At 34.6% G+C, this 13,857-nt stretch overlaps 1 pseudogene; it reads left to right on the top strand.

The window, feature by feature from the left end:
- Nucleotides 1–7,652: 7,652 nt before the first annotated feature.
- Nucleotides 7,653–12,365, top strand: LOC143600942 (uncharacterized; annotated as a pseudogene).
- Nucleotides 12,366–13,857: the final 1,492 nt, after the last annotated feature.

Raw genomic sequence — 13,857 nt, 5'->3', positions numbered from 1 at the left:
TTTATATGAATCTGAAATGTGGGTAGAATTTGAGAGAGAAAATGTTGTCTTCTGGATTGTGAAAAGTGTTTGAAGAACATTAGGCTTAAATCCCAATACTTAACTAACATATATGAAGTGTGTATGGATGTTAGAGTAGTGAAATTAACCAAGTGGTTAATAAGTATGCATTTGTACACAAGATGCACACTAATGAATGTTTAACTTTTAGGAAGTCGACAAGGAGCGTACAAGAATCCAGGAACTAGATTTCAAGTGATCCAGGTGAGTTAAATGCTTTATATATCCATTTTTAAGGTTAACTAGTTGCTTTAAACCTGCACGTTGCGGCGGGGACGTGGCGGGAACTTGGTTAGTATCGGGTCGGTTCATTACGGTATTTGTTCGTACCATATTAAAAACATGTGGGGTTGTTTTCTAACTTAATGAAACTTGAGGGTTACCATATAAAAATGTTTTGGGGTTAATTGCGTAATTAATCAAACTTGAGGGTTACCATATGAATCGTGTGTGAGGTTAGTTTTATAACTAACTAGTATAAACACCCCCGCGTTGCGGCGGGGTTATAAAACCGTGAATTTACACATCCACTCAACTCGAAAGCATGAAGTTACCACCATCACTGCCTTCAGTCACCTTCCACTCACCAGCGGCGAGTAACTTTCATTAACCATTAAAAAAACCGAACAAAAAACAGACGTTAAAAATGTTGATTAACACACAAAAATTAGACTGAAGCGTAATATATATATATATATATATATGTATAATTACCAAGTCAACGTAACATATACGCGTCACGACGAGACCGTTAAAACGAAAAAAATGGACATAAAAACGATGAACCACGCACGCGTTGCAGCGTGTTAACTCGTTAAATTTAGACCGGAATGTTAAACAAAAACGTTGTAAAAGATGAAAAGTATAGGAGACCAAAGTTAAAAGTAAAAAAATGTTAGGGGTTAAAACTAAATAATATTTTGTGACATATAAAATAAATTATAAAAAATGTTGAGGCCAAAAGTATAAAACAAAAAAAAATCATATAAAATAAAGTACAAATTAAGAAGCTCAATACACCACCTTTAATGCCAACTCCTCTCAAATTTATAATTATATAAATATAAAGTGAACTTATATATGAGTGTTCGTATGTTAGGGGTTAAAACTAAAAAATATTTTATGATATATTAGTAAACTATGAAAAATGTTGGGGCCAAAAGTAAAAAACAAAATTAGATAAAATAAAAACCAACTAAAAAATGCTAACTCCTCTCAAATTTGTGATTATATAAATAAATATAAAGTGAAATTATTTAGTGTTCGTATTAAATACTTATTCATAATAATAAATATAAAATAGATAAATGAATGCTGAAGTCCGGCTACCACCTAAATAATTTATCATTCAATTTTTGTTTTAAACAAAGCTTCGTACACGTGCATCACAATAAAATGAGTGCAACATCATAAGCAAAAGGAACAACTTCGGAAGCTACCATCCTCCCGATTTTATTATTATATAAATTGAAACTTGTGGGATACAATATGTAAATAGTTTTAAACCGATTTTAAGACTGTCTATTTAATATATACTTATAAGGTATGTTTTAAGAAATTATTTGGCCTACTTATGTATTACTTGATCCATATCTTAGAAGTTCAGTTAGTCATTAACGGGTCAAAATTATATTATTGGAAATTCGACTAGCTCTAATGCTAGTTTCAATGCTGGATTGATTTTAACTCACTTCAAACATGGTGTTTTAAGTATGAAAATATATATTTAAGTCTGTGAGCTCCTTTAGCTTATGTAGTTATGGGGTTATATAGGCTAATAATATGTTTTTGGATTAATATTTTCAGGTAAAGGATTACCGGTTGGCAGTTAAGGTACTCGAGAATCTCATGATCGAAGTTAACTTCTCCCACACTTGATTGAGTCTTTTATTTGTAGACGTTAATAGTTTCCATATATGATGTTTCCGCTATACATCTTGTAAATTGAAAATTTTGAGGCTTCGTTTCTATATTACCTACCATGTTAAAAATATAAGACCTCTTTCAAGCTGTTTCGTGATTATCTCCTTTCTTATCATTTCTGTCACGGTTACTAGTATCTGCATATGCGTTATTTACTTGTTGATATCAGTAGTTCATCACTATTATTATTAATATTATTATTTATGCAAGGTCTCGTCCGATTCTGTTTGTTTACAACCCTACCCGACCCCAACTGTCGAACATACCCAAATTCTTTTATGTCCGGTCCTATGAAAATAGAGCATATAAAACTAGCGAACCACTTGAAAAAAAATTCTGAATCCACCACGATCTAGGTGTTGGAAATTTTCATCTTATTAGGCTCGTCACATGTTGGTGACCGGGATGGACCTATGAAATTCATTAATGTTGTAATGAGTTTATATGATTGCAGTTGGACTTTATATTTGGTAATTACTTGTTGGTCAAATTTGGGTCGCCCTATAAATACATAGCCATGGTTAGAGTTATTGTATTATAAAATGGATTATTGTATTCTAGTTTTAAGCTAGTTTCTTGACTATGGTTATGCATGAAGAGACAGATTTGTTGTATGACATAAGATATGTCTTGTATAGTAAAAATGAGATATAGGGTAGGATCATCATATGGTGTGTTGGATATGTCACTCATCTCTGGTTTGGTGTCAGTTGGAGTTTGGCTAGGCTTACATGAAGACGTATTGACTTTGTCAATGATCTACTCTATATATTTTCGTTGAGATAAAATAGACCATCATCATCACGAGTAACTGATATCTTGAGGACATTAATAATTCAACGGAATGAAATCCTTCTGGGCAAATTCTGTATTAAGGATAATAATCATATCAATCCCAAGAATCATGGCTACTTAAAGATGGAGAAATTATCTCCATAACTTATGCATTTTATATATTTGTATTTACTGTATTTCTAAAGTTAAGCCCTTGTATCTTCTATTTATACCCATTGTAACATCATATTCAAAGTGTGGTTTTATGATATATTCAAACTCTAATATTCTGAACTTAGAAGTTCCATGGTGGATTAACAAAGAGTTTCAGATGAGGTGGTCAAGATAATGCCATCCACATATATTAGAATATAGGCTAATTCATTTACTTTACGATATATAAAGAACTATCACATTTACTATGAGTTAGCCCAAAGCGGAACACATAGTTTGCAAACCATTTATACCATGTTCGAGGCTCATATAGAGGCTTCTTTAGCAACATGCATAATCAGGGTGTTTTTCATTCAATAACGATGGCAATGATTTACAATGGTAACAAAACTTTTTTGTGTTTGTGGATTATCGGGTTTTGAGTATGATTATGAGGTCTGGATGATTTGAAACCTTTTGATGGGAAACCATGATACATTGAAGTTTGTTTGCGGGAAAAGATTGCATTTTATATGTTGAAATTTAGTCTCTCTCAAAACTTATGTTTTTGTTAATAAGTTTGTGTCATTTTATCTTGTTAGACTTTGTTGTAGGTAGAGGTGCACAAAAAACCCGTACCCGGAACCGGACTCGAAAAAATACCCGGAACTGGGTTTTTTTATACCCGGGTATTCTATACCCGAAACCGGAACCGACCCTACTCGTAGGGTATGGATAGGGTATGCTTTTTGAGCTCAATACCCGTACCGGAACCGTACCTGATTTATACCCGTAAATACCCGAAACCGGTCATACCCCATACCCATACCCGGTTATACCCGATACCCGATAACAGTTTTCTAATACCCGAAATAATACATGAGTTTTTATACTTTATATTTATGTTTACTTCATAACTTTTATGTTTAAGTTTTTTTAAAATGTATATTATCAAGTAAATAATTTGTACTTAAGTGGATTTATGGTTTTTGTAATATAGTTTAATTATTTTTATAAATTACAAAGCAAATTTAAATTTTACAAATTTAAAAATGAATAAATTTACAAATTCAAAATCGGGTATTAATGCCCGGTCGTACCCGATTCGAATACCCGAACCCGATTATACCCTAGCCGGGTACATAGGGTTGAGTTTTTCTCGGCAATACCTACCCGATTTCTCTCAATACCTGATTTCTCAATACCCGATCATACCCGAAACCGACTTCATACCCGAACCTGAGTATTAGAAAAACCCGATTTATACACTCTAGTTTTAGGCCTCCGAAAAATTTGACTTGGCCATGTTGTATGATATTTTTTAAGTGTTTGTGTTGAAGATATAACATGTGTTGTGTCCAAATAGGTTTTGTATTTCTTACATGTGACTGGGCTTAACAGTAGACATGTGATTGGGCTTAATTGGAGAGTTAAAGGGCTTAACAGTAGACATGTGATTGGGCTTAATGCTGGGAAACTTGGGCTTTTGATGGTGGGCTGCTGCTTGCTGTTTAGTAAGAGTTTTATTATGTAAGATTGTAATTAGTAGATAGATTTTGGGTTTGAACAGATGACATAATTAATACGATTACACTCTTTTTTTTTTTCTCATAAGCCTATCTCCAATGCATGAGTTAAATTAAGCCACCGGTGGCTCTTGCCCCTTAGTAGTCCTTAATCATTGGAGAACTTTGCCCTTAGCAACCAAGCCCTTTCACAAAGGCTTTGGTTTTTGTTAGCTTTTTGAGGGTGAAGTGAACCCAAAGTTAAAAAAAACAAAAAAAAAACTTTTATATAAGTATTGTGTGTAATTGGTGGGTGATAAGGTGGAAATTAAATAGGATAAGGTGGGGCCTGAGTCTCTCTCTTATTGTTACTCTCACTCTCACTCAATCACACAGACATACATACATACACACACACACACACATATATGTATGTATATATTTAATGGGGCAACAAAGGGCGACAACCCATAGTGGGGCGTTATGGAGAGGGGCTTCAAGCCCCGTTTTCTACTTGGTGATGTCGTGAAAGCAGTGACGGATGCAGGAAATTTAGCCAGTGGGTGCCAAAAATGGTCAGCTTAGAACGAGTCAAGTCAAACTAAAATAGGTCGGATAAAAAGAAATTACATTAATTAAACCGCGTATGGAAATGCAAGCAATAAACTTCATCAACACATAATAAACAAAATATATGGTAAAATTGATGAGAACCTTTGCACAACTGTTAACCTGTTGTAGCTCAAAGTTGTTACTTTACTAGTAAAAGAAATTATAAATTTAAATGATGCAGAACTATAAAAAGGAAATCATATTTTGAATACTCTCACATTTTGGTCTAATTTTCATAACGGTTCAATTAAACTAAAGAATTTATCACTGTATTAATAACTAATTGATGAAATGGTTACACAATTAAACAATTTAAGCTTAATTGATATTTTGTGAAAACAAGATTAAAATTGTGTTTGTTGGGCTCAGAAAATTGTGTTTGGGGCACTAGAAACAACATGGATGGGGCACACGTTCCTAACACAACACTGAATGTCTGAATCCGCCTATGTGTGAAAGACCTATGTTAACCCTCCATAGAAGACATGCTAAGAATTTATAAAGATATCATGTGGTAGCCGCCTAGCCGGTAGGTGGTGTGGCAGTTAAAGCACATAGCACTTGCTAACGGGCTAACACGCCAGGAGGTTATGACTAGAGGTGCACAAACCGGTTTTTTAACATAAACTGGTTTCCGGTTAAATCGAACTGGTTTTCGGTCAAAGCAGTCAAAACCGGTTTGAACCCTGAAGAAACACTATGTGACCCCGACGGATTATGGATAATCTTAGGGTTAAGTAGATGTTTCCCACGAGGGTTAGGTCCTGCAAAGATGGTTATTCTTCTGATGACCTGCAAAACAGACACCGTGAGCTCGTCACTGAGAAGGGGGGTTCTTCCTTATGACCACCCTCCGGCGTGAGAATCAGACTAGATTGCTCTGAATATAAGTGTATATTGAGAGAAATAGCTAGGGAAGATAAGATAATATCAGATGATATCTCTTGATACCGTTCCAAGGTGTTGGAGTATTTATAGCCGAAGGTAGGTTTCCAAGCAGGTACAGCTAGCTGTATAATATTCCTTTTCCACCAACTGTGGGCTACGTACGTGCCATGCTGGTGGTTGGTGGGTAGGCAGCGGCTGATAGTGACATGGCCGGCTGTGTACTATTCCTTTTCCACCAACTACAGGCTATGTACGTGCCACGATGAGGGTTGGTGGGTAGGCAGCGGCTGACAGTGACATTTTGTACTGGAGCATGCTCCTCCTCGTACTATTGTTGGTGAGCTGTCACCCTGTGATTGGTTCATGGGCTGCTTTGGTCAGATCTTGTCTATTTAGTCCATACCTTGGCAGGTATAGTACAAAAGATCTTCCAGAAGCATACGGACTGGCTCTTTTGGGCGGGAATATTCCCGCCTTGCTCATTCCTTCTTCAGGTGACATTGCTGAAGTATTAAGAGTTAGTGCCTTATGCGTGTAGCTTTACTGTTAGTGCGGGTAGCCTTCCTTCTCAGCTTGTACCCATAGCTGCGGGAACAGGCAGGGTACTGTACCAAGGGAGGCTTTCCTGCGGGAACAGCTGGCTTACTGCGTGTAAGGTCTTCATCTCTCTGAGCATGGTGGGTCTTGCGGAACCAGTTGGTCTTTGCGCAGACGTACCCCATCAAGGTGTGTCTTGCGGGTCCAACTGGGCTTTGCGGGGACCTACCTCTTCAAACCCGAACCGGTTAGAAACATTGGAGACTATAAACTAATATAACCGGTTGGGGTCGGTTCCAAACCGGTATTTCTTGAACCAGGTTCAAACCAGTTTGCAGATTTGAATTATAAAAACACATGCTTTGCATTTGTAAGTTGAATATTTGAGGTGCACAACTAAATCTTACAATCTGTATTAAATGTGGTAACTGGTTTCCATTAATGTCCACCGTTTCAATTTTGAATGTTTAAATTGAGATCAATTTGCCACAAATAAATGAATATTTAAGGAATGATAAGCCTTAATTTACTGAATATTTAAGGCAACTGTTGAACCTTAAATGATGTCTGTTGAGATTAATCATAGATATTGAATATATATTGCACATAAATAACTCATACCTTAATACATAGTAGTGGTGCACAAACCGGTTTAAAACACAAAACCGGTTCGGTTTGGTCAACAAAAGTCAAACCGGTTTATGATCGGTTTCGGTTCGGGTTTTGATCGGTTTCGGTTCGGTTAACCGGTTTTGGTGGAGAAAACTACAAACCGGTTCCAAACCTCCGGTTTCAATCGGTTCCAAACTGGTTTCTACATAATCGGTTTCAAACCGGTTCGGCTTCGGTTCGATTTTCTGGTCGGTTAGGTTAACTGGTTTGTTTGCCCACCTCTAATACATAGGCAAACCGGTTCCAAATAGCCGGCGTTTAAACCGGTTCTAACCCGGCGGTTTACAGCTACCGAAAACCGGTTTTTGCAAAATCGGGTTTAAACTGGGTTGATTACGATTCAGTTTTCGGGCCGGGTCGATTAACCGGATTGTATGCCCATCTTTAGTTACGACTACACACACATGACTCCCCTGGACGGCAATTAAAAAAGTCAAAGCTGCTGGTATAAATATAATCACCTAATTTATTCAAACACCAAATTCTTGTATTCGAATTCAACGCATCTCTAGTCAACCTCCAAAAGTCATGGAGAACCATGACCATAACCGCTATGAACGGAAGCTTGAAGACGAAGAAGAACTGATGATGTTATCACTCGCTCAACAACATCTACTCTCTGAAGTTCACGCTAAGGTTCAACTCCACGTTTTCATCGCTTGAAGCGGATCGTGCGTCAGCTAAGCGTTCTGTCTATGTCCACAAGGAACTCGCCGAAAGCGGTATCAATCTACGTTTTCCGTAACAATTCGGTTTATGTTCGTTCATTTACATTTATTTCTTTATGTTCATTCATTACGTTTATATATGGCTGTAAACGAAATGAACGTTTAGGAAGTTCGTATAATAAATGAACGAACACGAACAAGAAAATTTGTTCGTTTAGTTAAATGAACGAAGAGGCCGCATTCGTTTTTTTATGTTCTTGTTCGAAAATTCATTAGGGTTTTTAATTTTTATATTATATTTATATATTTAATAAATATTAATATGTTGTATATTTTTGTTTGTGTTTGTTATGTTCACGAACACTTGTTTGTGTGTTTGCATTTGCTACCCAAAATCAGTGAACAAACACGAACAAAAAATCTCGTTCGGTCGGTAAGTGTTCAAGAACACTTATATTCCTTAACAAATTTTTCGTGATCATTTGGTTCGTTTACAGCCGTAGTTATGTTCATTTACATATTAATTCAAACTTTTTTTTTAATAGTTTAAAATAAATTTGAATTTCATATTTCAAAACCTTTAGTATATATCTTTGTTTACTTTTTAAAATGCATTTAATGATCATGATATGTTTACTTTTAGTAGATATTCGTTTATGTCCATTTGTGTTTGATTATGTTCATTTATGTTTGTGTATTTTTTGTGAGCCATTCGCTTAAAATATTAACGGACGAACATAAACGAACACGTGCACGAACACGTTCATTTCCTTAACGAACATGACAAGAAAATAAGCTTGTTTAATTGTTTGTGTTTGTTTGTTTTGTTAAAGTTAATAGAACGGACATGAACTAGCCTTGTTTGTATTAGTTCGGTTCGTTTACCAGCCTTGTGGCTACAGTTTCGATATAATTATTTTGTATAATTGCAGAGGAAAATGTGGACTTAATTGTTGAATTCAGGGCCGTTCCAGCGCTTGTTAGACATCTTCAGGCTCCACAGTGGAAAGAAGTTGCAGAACCAAGGCCGTATGAGCATGAGGTGGAGAAGAAAAGTGCTTCTACCCTTGCACTTCTTGCTATAAAGGTACTTTAATTGTGAATCTCTCTTGTTAAGTATATATATCAGATTGTTTGTATATCAGGGTTCACTTTTGTTAAGATGCAGTTTATTACTTTTATACTTTTGTTGACAGCCTGAGCATCAACAACTCATTGTTGATGCTGGAGCTTTACCTCATCTTGTTGCTCTGCTTAAGAGACACAAAGATGGCGAGAATACTCGAGCACTCAATGGTGTAATAAGAAGAGCAGCAGATGCAATCACAAACCTTGCTCATGAGAATGGCAGCATCAAGACCCGTGTTAGGTCACCTTAATTGCACCATCCACCATTACAAGTTTACGACTTTTGTATTACAGTTTGTTTGACAACAGAGAGCACATTTTCATGTTCAGGATTGAAGGCGGACACTCGCTTTCAAAAATGAGGAAAACAAAACTCAGGTTAACGGAACGTGTTTTTGGGGATTAGTGGCTATTTTTTTTAACTTTAAAGTTCTCTTAAAATCTGCAGATAGTGGGCTGTAATGCTTTGCCGACTCTTATATTAATGCTCCGGTCTGAAGATGCTGCGATACACTATGAAGTAGTAAGTTCTTATTTCATGAATGATCAAATCTCACTGTTATCTTCAGTTATAAGATTGGTTATAGATATTAAAATGATATCTCAGGTTGGTTTAATTGGGAATCTTGTTCACTCGTCTCCTAACATAAAGATGGAAGTTCTTCTTGCTGGAGCGTTACAACCCGTAATTGAGTTGCTTAGGTATATGATATTTCATTATTTTGTTTGCTTCATATTATATTCAAACTATAAAAAAAACCAACTATAAACTCAATTACTCAAATCAAGGAACTTTACCGGCTTTTTCTTGGATTGTTGGAATAATGCAAACTATATACGCAGTAAACAATAACTCGGCTTGCATTTGATCTTTGTTCAATTATTAAATGAAAGCGGTTTATTTAGATTAAAACATTAAACTGTTATATATGAAACTGTTTGCTTCTTAATTTAACTGGATCAGCTAAAGTAGTAAATTGTGAAGTATTAGGTACTTGAGTATTTTATAGTCCATTTAAATGAACCCATGAAAAAACTTTCTTTGCTTGATTAAATTTTATACTTTTTAAGCATTCTAAAATTCTCGTATTTTTTTAACAGCTCAACCTGTTCAGATAGCCAACGTGAAGCTGCTTTATTGCTTGGACAGTTTGCTGCTACCGATACAGATTGCAAGGTTGATAGAAATGAATAAAATGATAATTACTTTATAATAGTCATTTCTCTATTTTGTTATTACCAACCCTAGTAATTATTTTTGCAGGTTCATATAGTTCAAAGGGGTGCTGTTGGTCCACTAATCGAGATGTTGCAGTCACCAGATGCTCAATTGAGGGAAATGTCAGCGTTCACCTTAGGAAGATTGGCTACGGTACTCAAATTGTCTATTAATTTATATTCTTCAACTTGACGTCAAGGATGTAGTTTTTTTTTTGTTTGAATTATTTATAAAAAAGTTACATTATTTTCAGCAAAATATCATTCTCCAATATTTTAATAAAAATCCATGTTTATAAATTGATCAAAAGTAAAATTCTTAAATGGCTTGTGTATTCAACAGCATGCTCATAACCAAGCTGTCATTGGACATGGTGGTGGCATACCTCCATTGTTGAAACTTCTTGATTCTACAAATGTTAACCTGCAACACTGTGCTGCATTCGCATTATACGGTCTCGCTGATAATGAGGTAAGGTCACAACTTATTAGAATAATATTAGTAGTGCCATCATGATTCATACTTTATGAAATAACATTTTATGGAAATCCTTTTCTAGGATAATGCTGCTGATTTTGTAAGGTTTGGTGGCGTACAAAAGCTGCAAGATGGTGAATTCATTTTGCAAGTAAGTAGTCCTACACTTCTACGCTTGCTAATGCCTTTTTTTATTTTAGTAGTTTCATTTGACATGTGTAAGTTTGTAATTTGAACGTTTGATTTTGCAGGTAACTCGGGATATTGTGGCCAAGATTTTGAAAAAGCTCGAGGAGAAGATTCATGAACAGGTAATAAGATTACATACCTTTATATTAAAGATGTCAAGATGGGGGATCGAATGGATTGGGTAACACATCAAAACATATATTTTTATAGAATGCATATAATATCTTGTCCATTTAAAGTTAACCATGATTACAAAAACGTTAATGTTACATTAATAATCTAAATATTCGAATAGCACAATTTAGGAGGATGTATGCATTAAAAATAGACTTTGTTTGGCTCAACCTATTTGATTCAACCCCTTTGGCTGGTTTCTAGAAAGATTAAAGGTAAAATTCTTTTAAGCTAGATTCGTATACTATGTAACTCTTTCACTCGTTATCAAAGCGCTGAAATTAATGTGAACTATGACTTTACATGGTGGTCAAAGCGCATAATATTTCTTTCGGAAAGTATGGATTAATATGTGAATATCATGAATATGCTTCTTGTTCATAAGTTGTGCCTAAGTATGATTTTTTTACAGAGTATCTATTTAAAATGAATCTGAATTGTGGGTAGAATTTGAGAGAGTAAATGTTGTCTTTTAGATTGTGAGAAGTGTTTGAATCCCAATATTTAACTAACATATTTGAAGTGTGTATGGATGCTAGAGTAGTGAAATTAACCAAGTGGTTAATAAGTATGCATTTGTACACAAGATGCACACTAATGAATGTTTAACTTTTAGGAAGTCGACAAGGAGCGTACAAGAATCCAGGAACTAGAAATTTCAAGTGATCCAGGTGAGTTAAATGCTTTATATATCCATTTTTAAGGTTAACTAGTTGCTTTAATCCTGAACGGGGACGTGGCGGGAACTTGGTCAGTATCGGGTCGGTTCGTTACGGTATATGTTCGTACCATATAAAAAACTTGTGGGGTTGTTTTTCTAACTTAATGAAACTTGAGGGTTACCATATTAAAAAGTTATGCGTTTAATTGCGTAATTAATCGAATTTGAGGGTTACCATATGAAAAGTGTGTGAGGTTAATTATATAACTAATTGAAACTAGTGGGATACAATATGTAAATAGATTTTCACCGATTTTTTAGACTATCTTTTTAATATATACTTGTAACTTATAAGGTAATTATTTGGCCTACGGCCTACCTATGTATTACTTGATCCGTATCTTAGAAGTTCAATTAGTCCTTAACGGGTCAAAATTATATTATTGGAAATTCGACTAGCCCTATTGCTATCAATGCTGGATTGATTTTAACTCACTTCGAACATGGTGTTTAAGTATGAAAACATATATTTAAGTCTATGAGCTCATTTAGCTTATGTAGTTATGACATTATGCTAATATGTTTTTGGATGAATATTTTCAGGTAAAGAATTACAGGTTGGCAGTTAAGGTACTCGAGAATCTCATGATCAAAGTTACACTTCTCCCACACTTGATTGAGTCTTTTATGTGTAGATGTTAGTAGTTTCTATATATGATGCTTCCACTATACATTTTGTAAATTGAAATTTTTGAGACATTTAAATCTATGTTACCTGATATGTTTAAAAATCTGAGACCTCTTTCAAGCTGTTTCGTGATCATTTACTTTCTTATCATTTCTGCCACGGTTACTAGTATTTGCAGATGCATTATTTACTTGTTTTCATCACTATTATTAATATATTCATTATTTATATATTAATTATTTTGTTTTTAGTTTTTATGCAAGTTTTAAAGGTTATAACATATTTATTTAAACTTTACAATATGTTTGATATTATATTATGCCTCAAAATAGTTATCCTTGGATCATATTCGAGGCTTACAAACTAATGAACCATTATAATAAGTAATTAATTTGATATATATATATATATGATATGGATATTTTAGCATGTTGTGAACACAAGTTGAGGTATGACACCTTGCATTAGTTGTCATCAAAGATTTATAGCTTATGAATTCCAGTTAGGATAGAGATAAGCAATGAAGCCTGCTTGCTTGTTCACTCAAGATTTAAGAGATGGAAAAGGGTAAACGTTGAGATTAGGAGGTTGGTCCAAAACCCACTTGCATTAGATTGTATGTTGTCGTTGAATGACAAGTAATTTGTGACGACTATGGTAAATTAAATATAAAACTATGCCTATTCGTATATAATCAAAAAAATCATATAATTAAACAACCTTAGATAACACGCAAAGTAATCGTATGGTTTGTTAAAAAAATTCTTGTATATTACTCAAAAATTCATGCAAACTTATACAAAACATAACCCATTCAAGTAAAAAAATATAATACACAAACACAATTTATTTTTTCCAAAATTAATCACTACCCAATAAACATGCATCAACAAGTTGATTACAGTATCCTTTCGCACCATTAAAAATACAATAAATGTCTTCCTTCACTACTCCATTAACACTTTGTACACTTGGTATCGATTTTTCATTTCTTATTTGATCTAGTGTGTGTGTGTGTGTTGAAAAGGACATTTCAGCTAGTAATGGGAAGTTAATAGATGACAAATCTCCATCTTTGTGATCCTTTAACCCTCTATATATCCATATATGTTATTTCATCATATGATTCATCCAAATCCACAAATAATGGATCAGATCAGGTGACAATTCACTAAGTCACATTATCATATCCTTCATGAAATTATTTTCAGGCCCTCACCACTATAGCGTGGAGCACACATTATAAAGACAGACTATATGTGAACAAATGAACTAGTCTAAAGTATAAACATACTTTTATCAAAGATTGTCTATGCAAAATTAGTGTCCACGCCATGCTTAACATGTTCTTTTTTGCTACACAGGTTGTGCCGAAAATCAAACCTGAACAAGACACATCTAAGTATCTAACTAAATATGCTATCTCCTTCATATCAACACATACACATTTAATAAGCGGGTTACTAGACATCATGCTTGATTTGTTTCCTATCGTGTCTCTATTTTTCGGTTCTCGAGTATCTTACAAC

This window comes from Bidens hawaiensis, unplaced genomic scaffold (genome assembly GCF_021521415.1).
Source record: "Bidens hawaiensis isolate Kalapana, Puna unplaced genomic scaffold, B.hawaiensis_p1.1 tig00055093_1, whole genome shotgun sequence".
Lineage (NCBI taxonomy): Eukaryota > Viridiplantae > Streptophyta > Magnoliopsida > Asterales > Asteraceae > Bidens > Bidens hawaiensis.
Note: the sequence above shows the minus strand (reverse complement) of the source record. Positions and strands in the feature narration are given on the sequence as shown.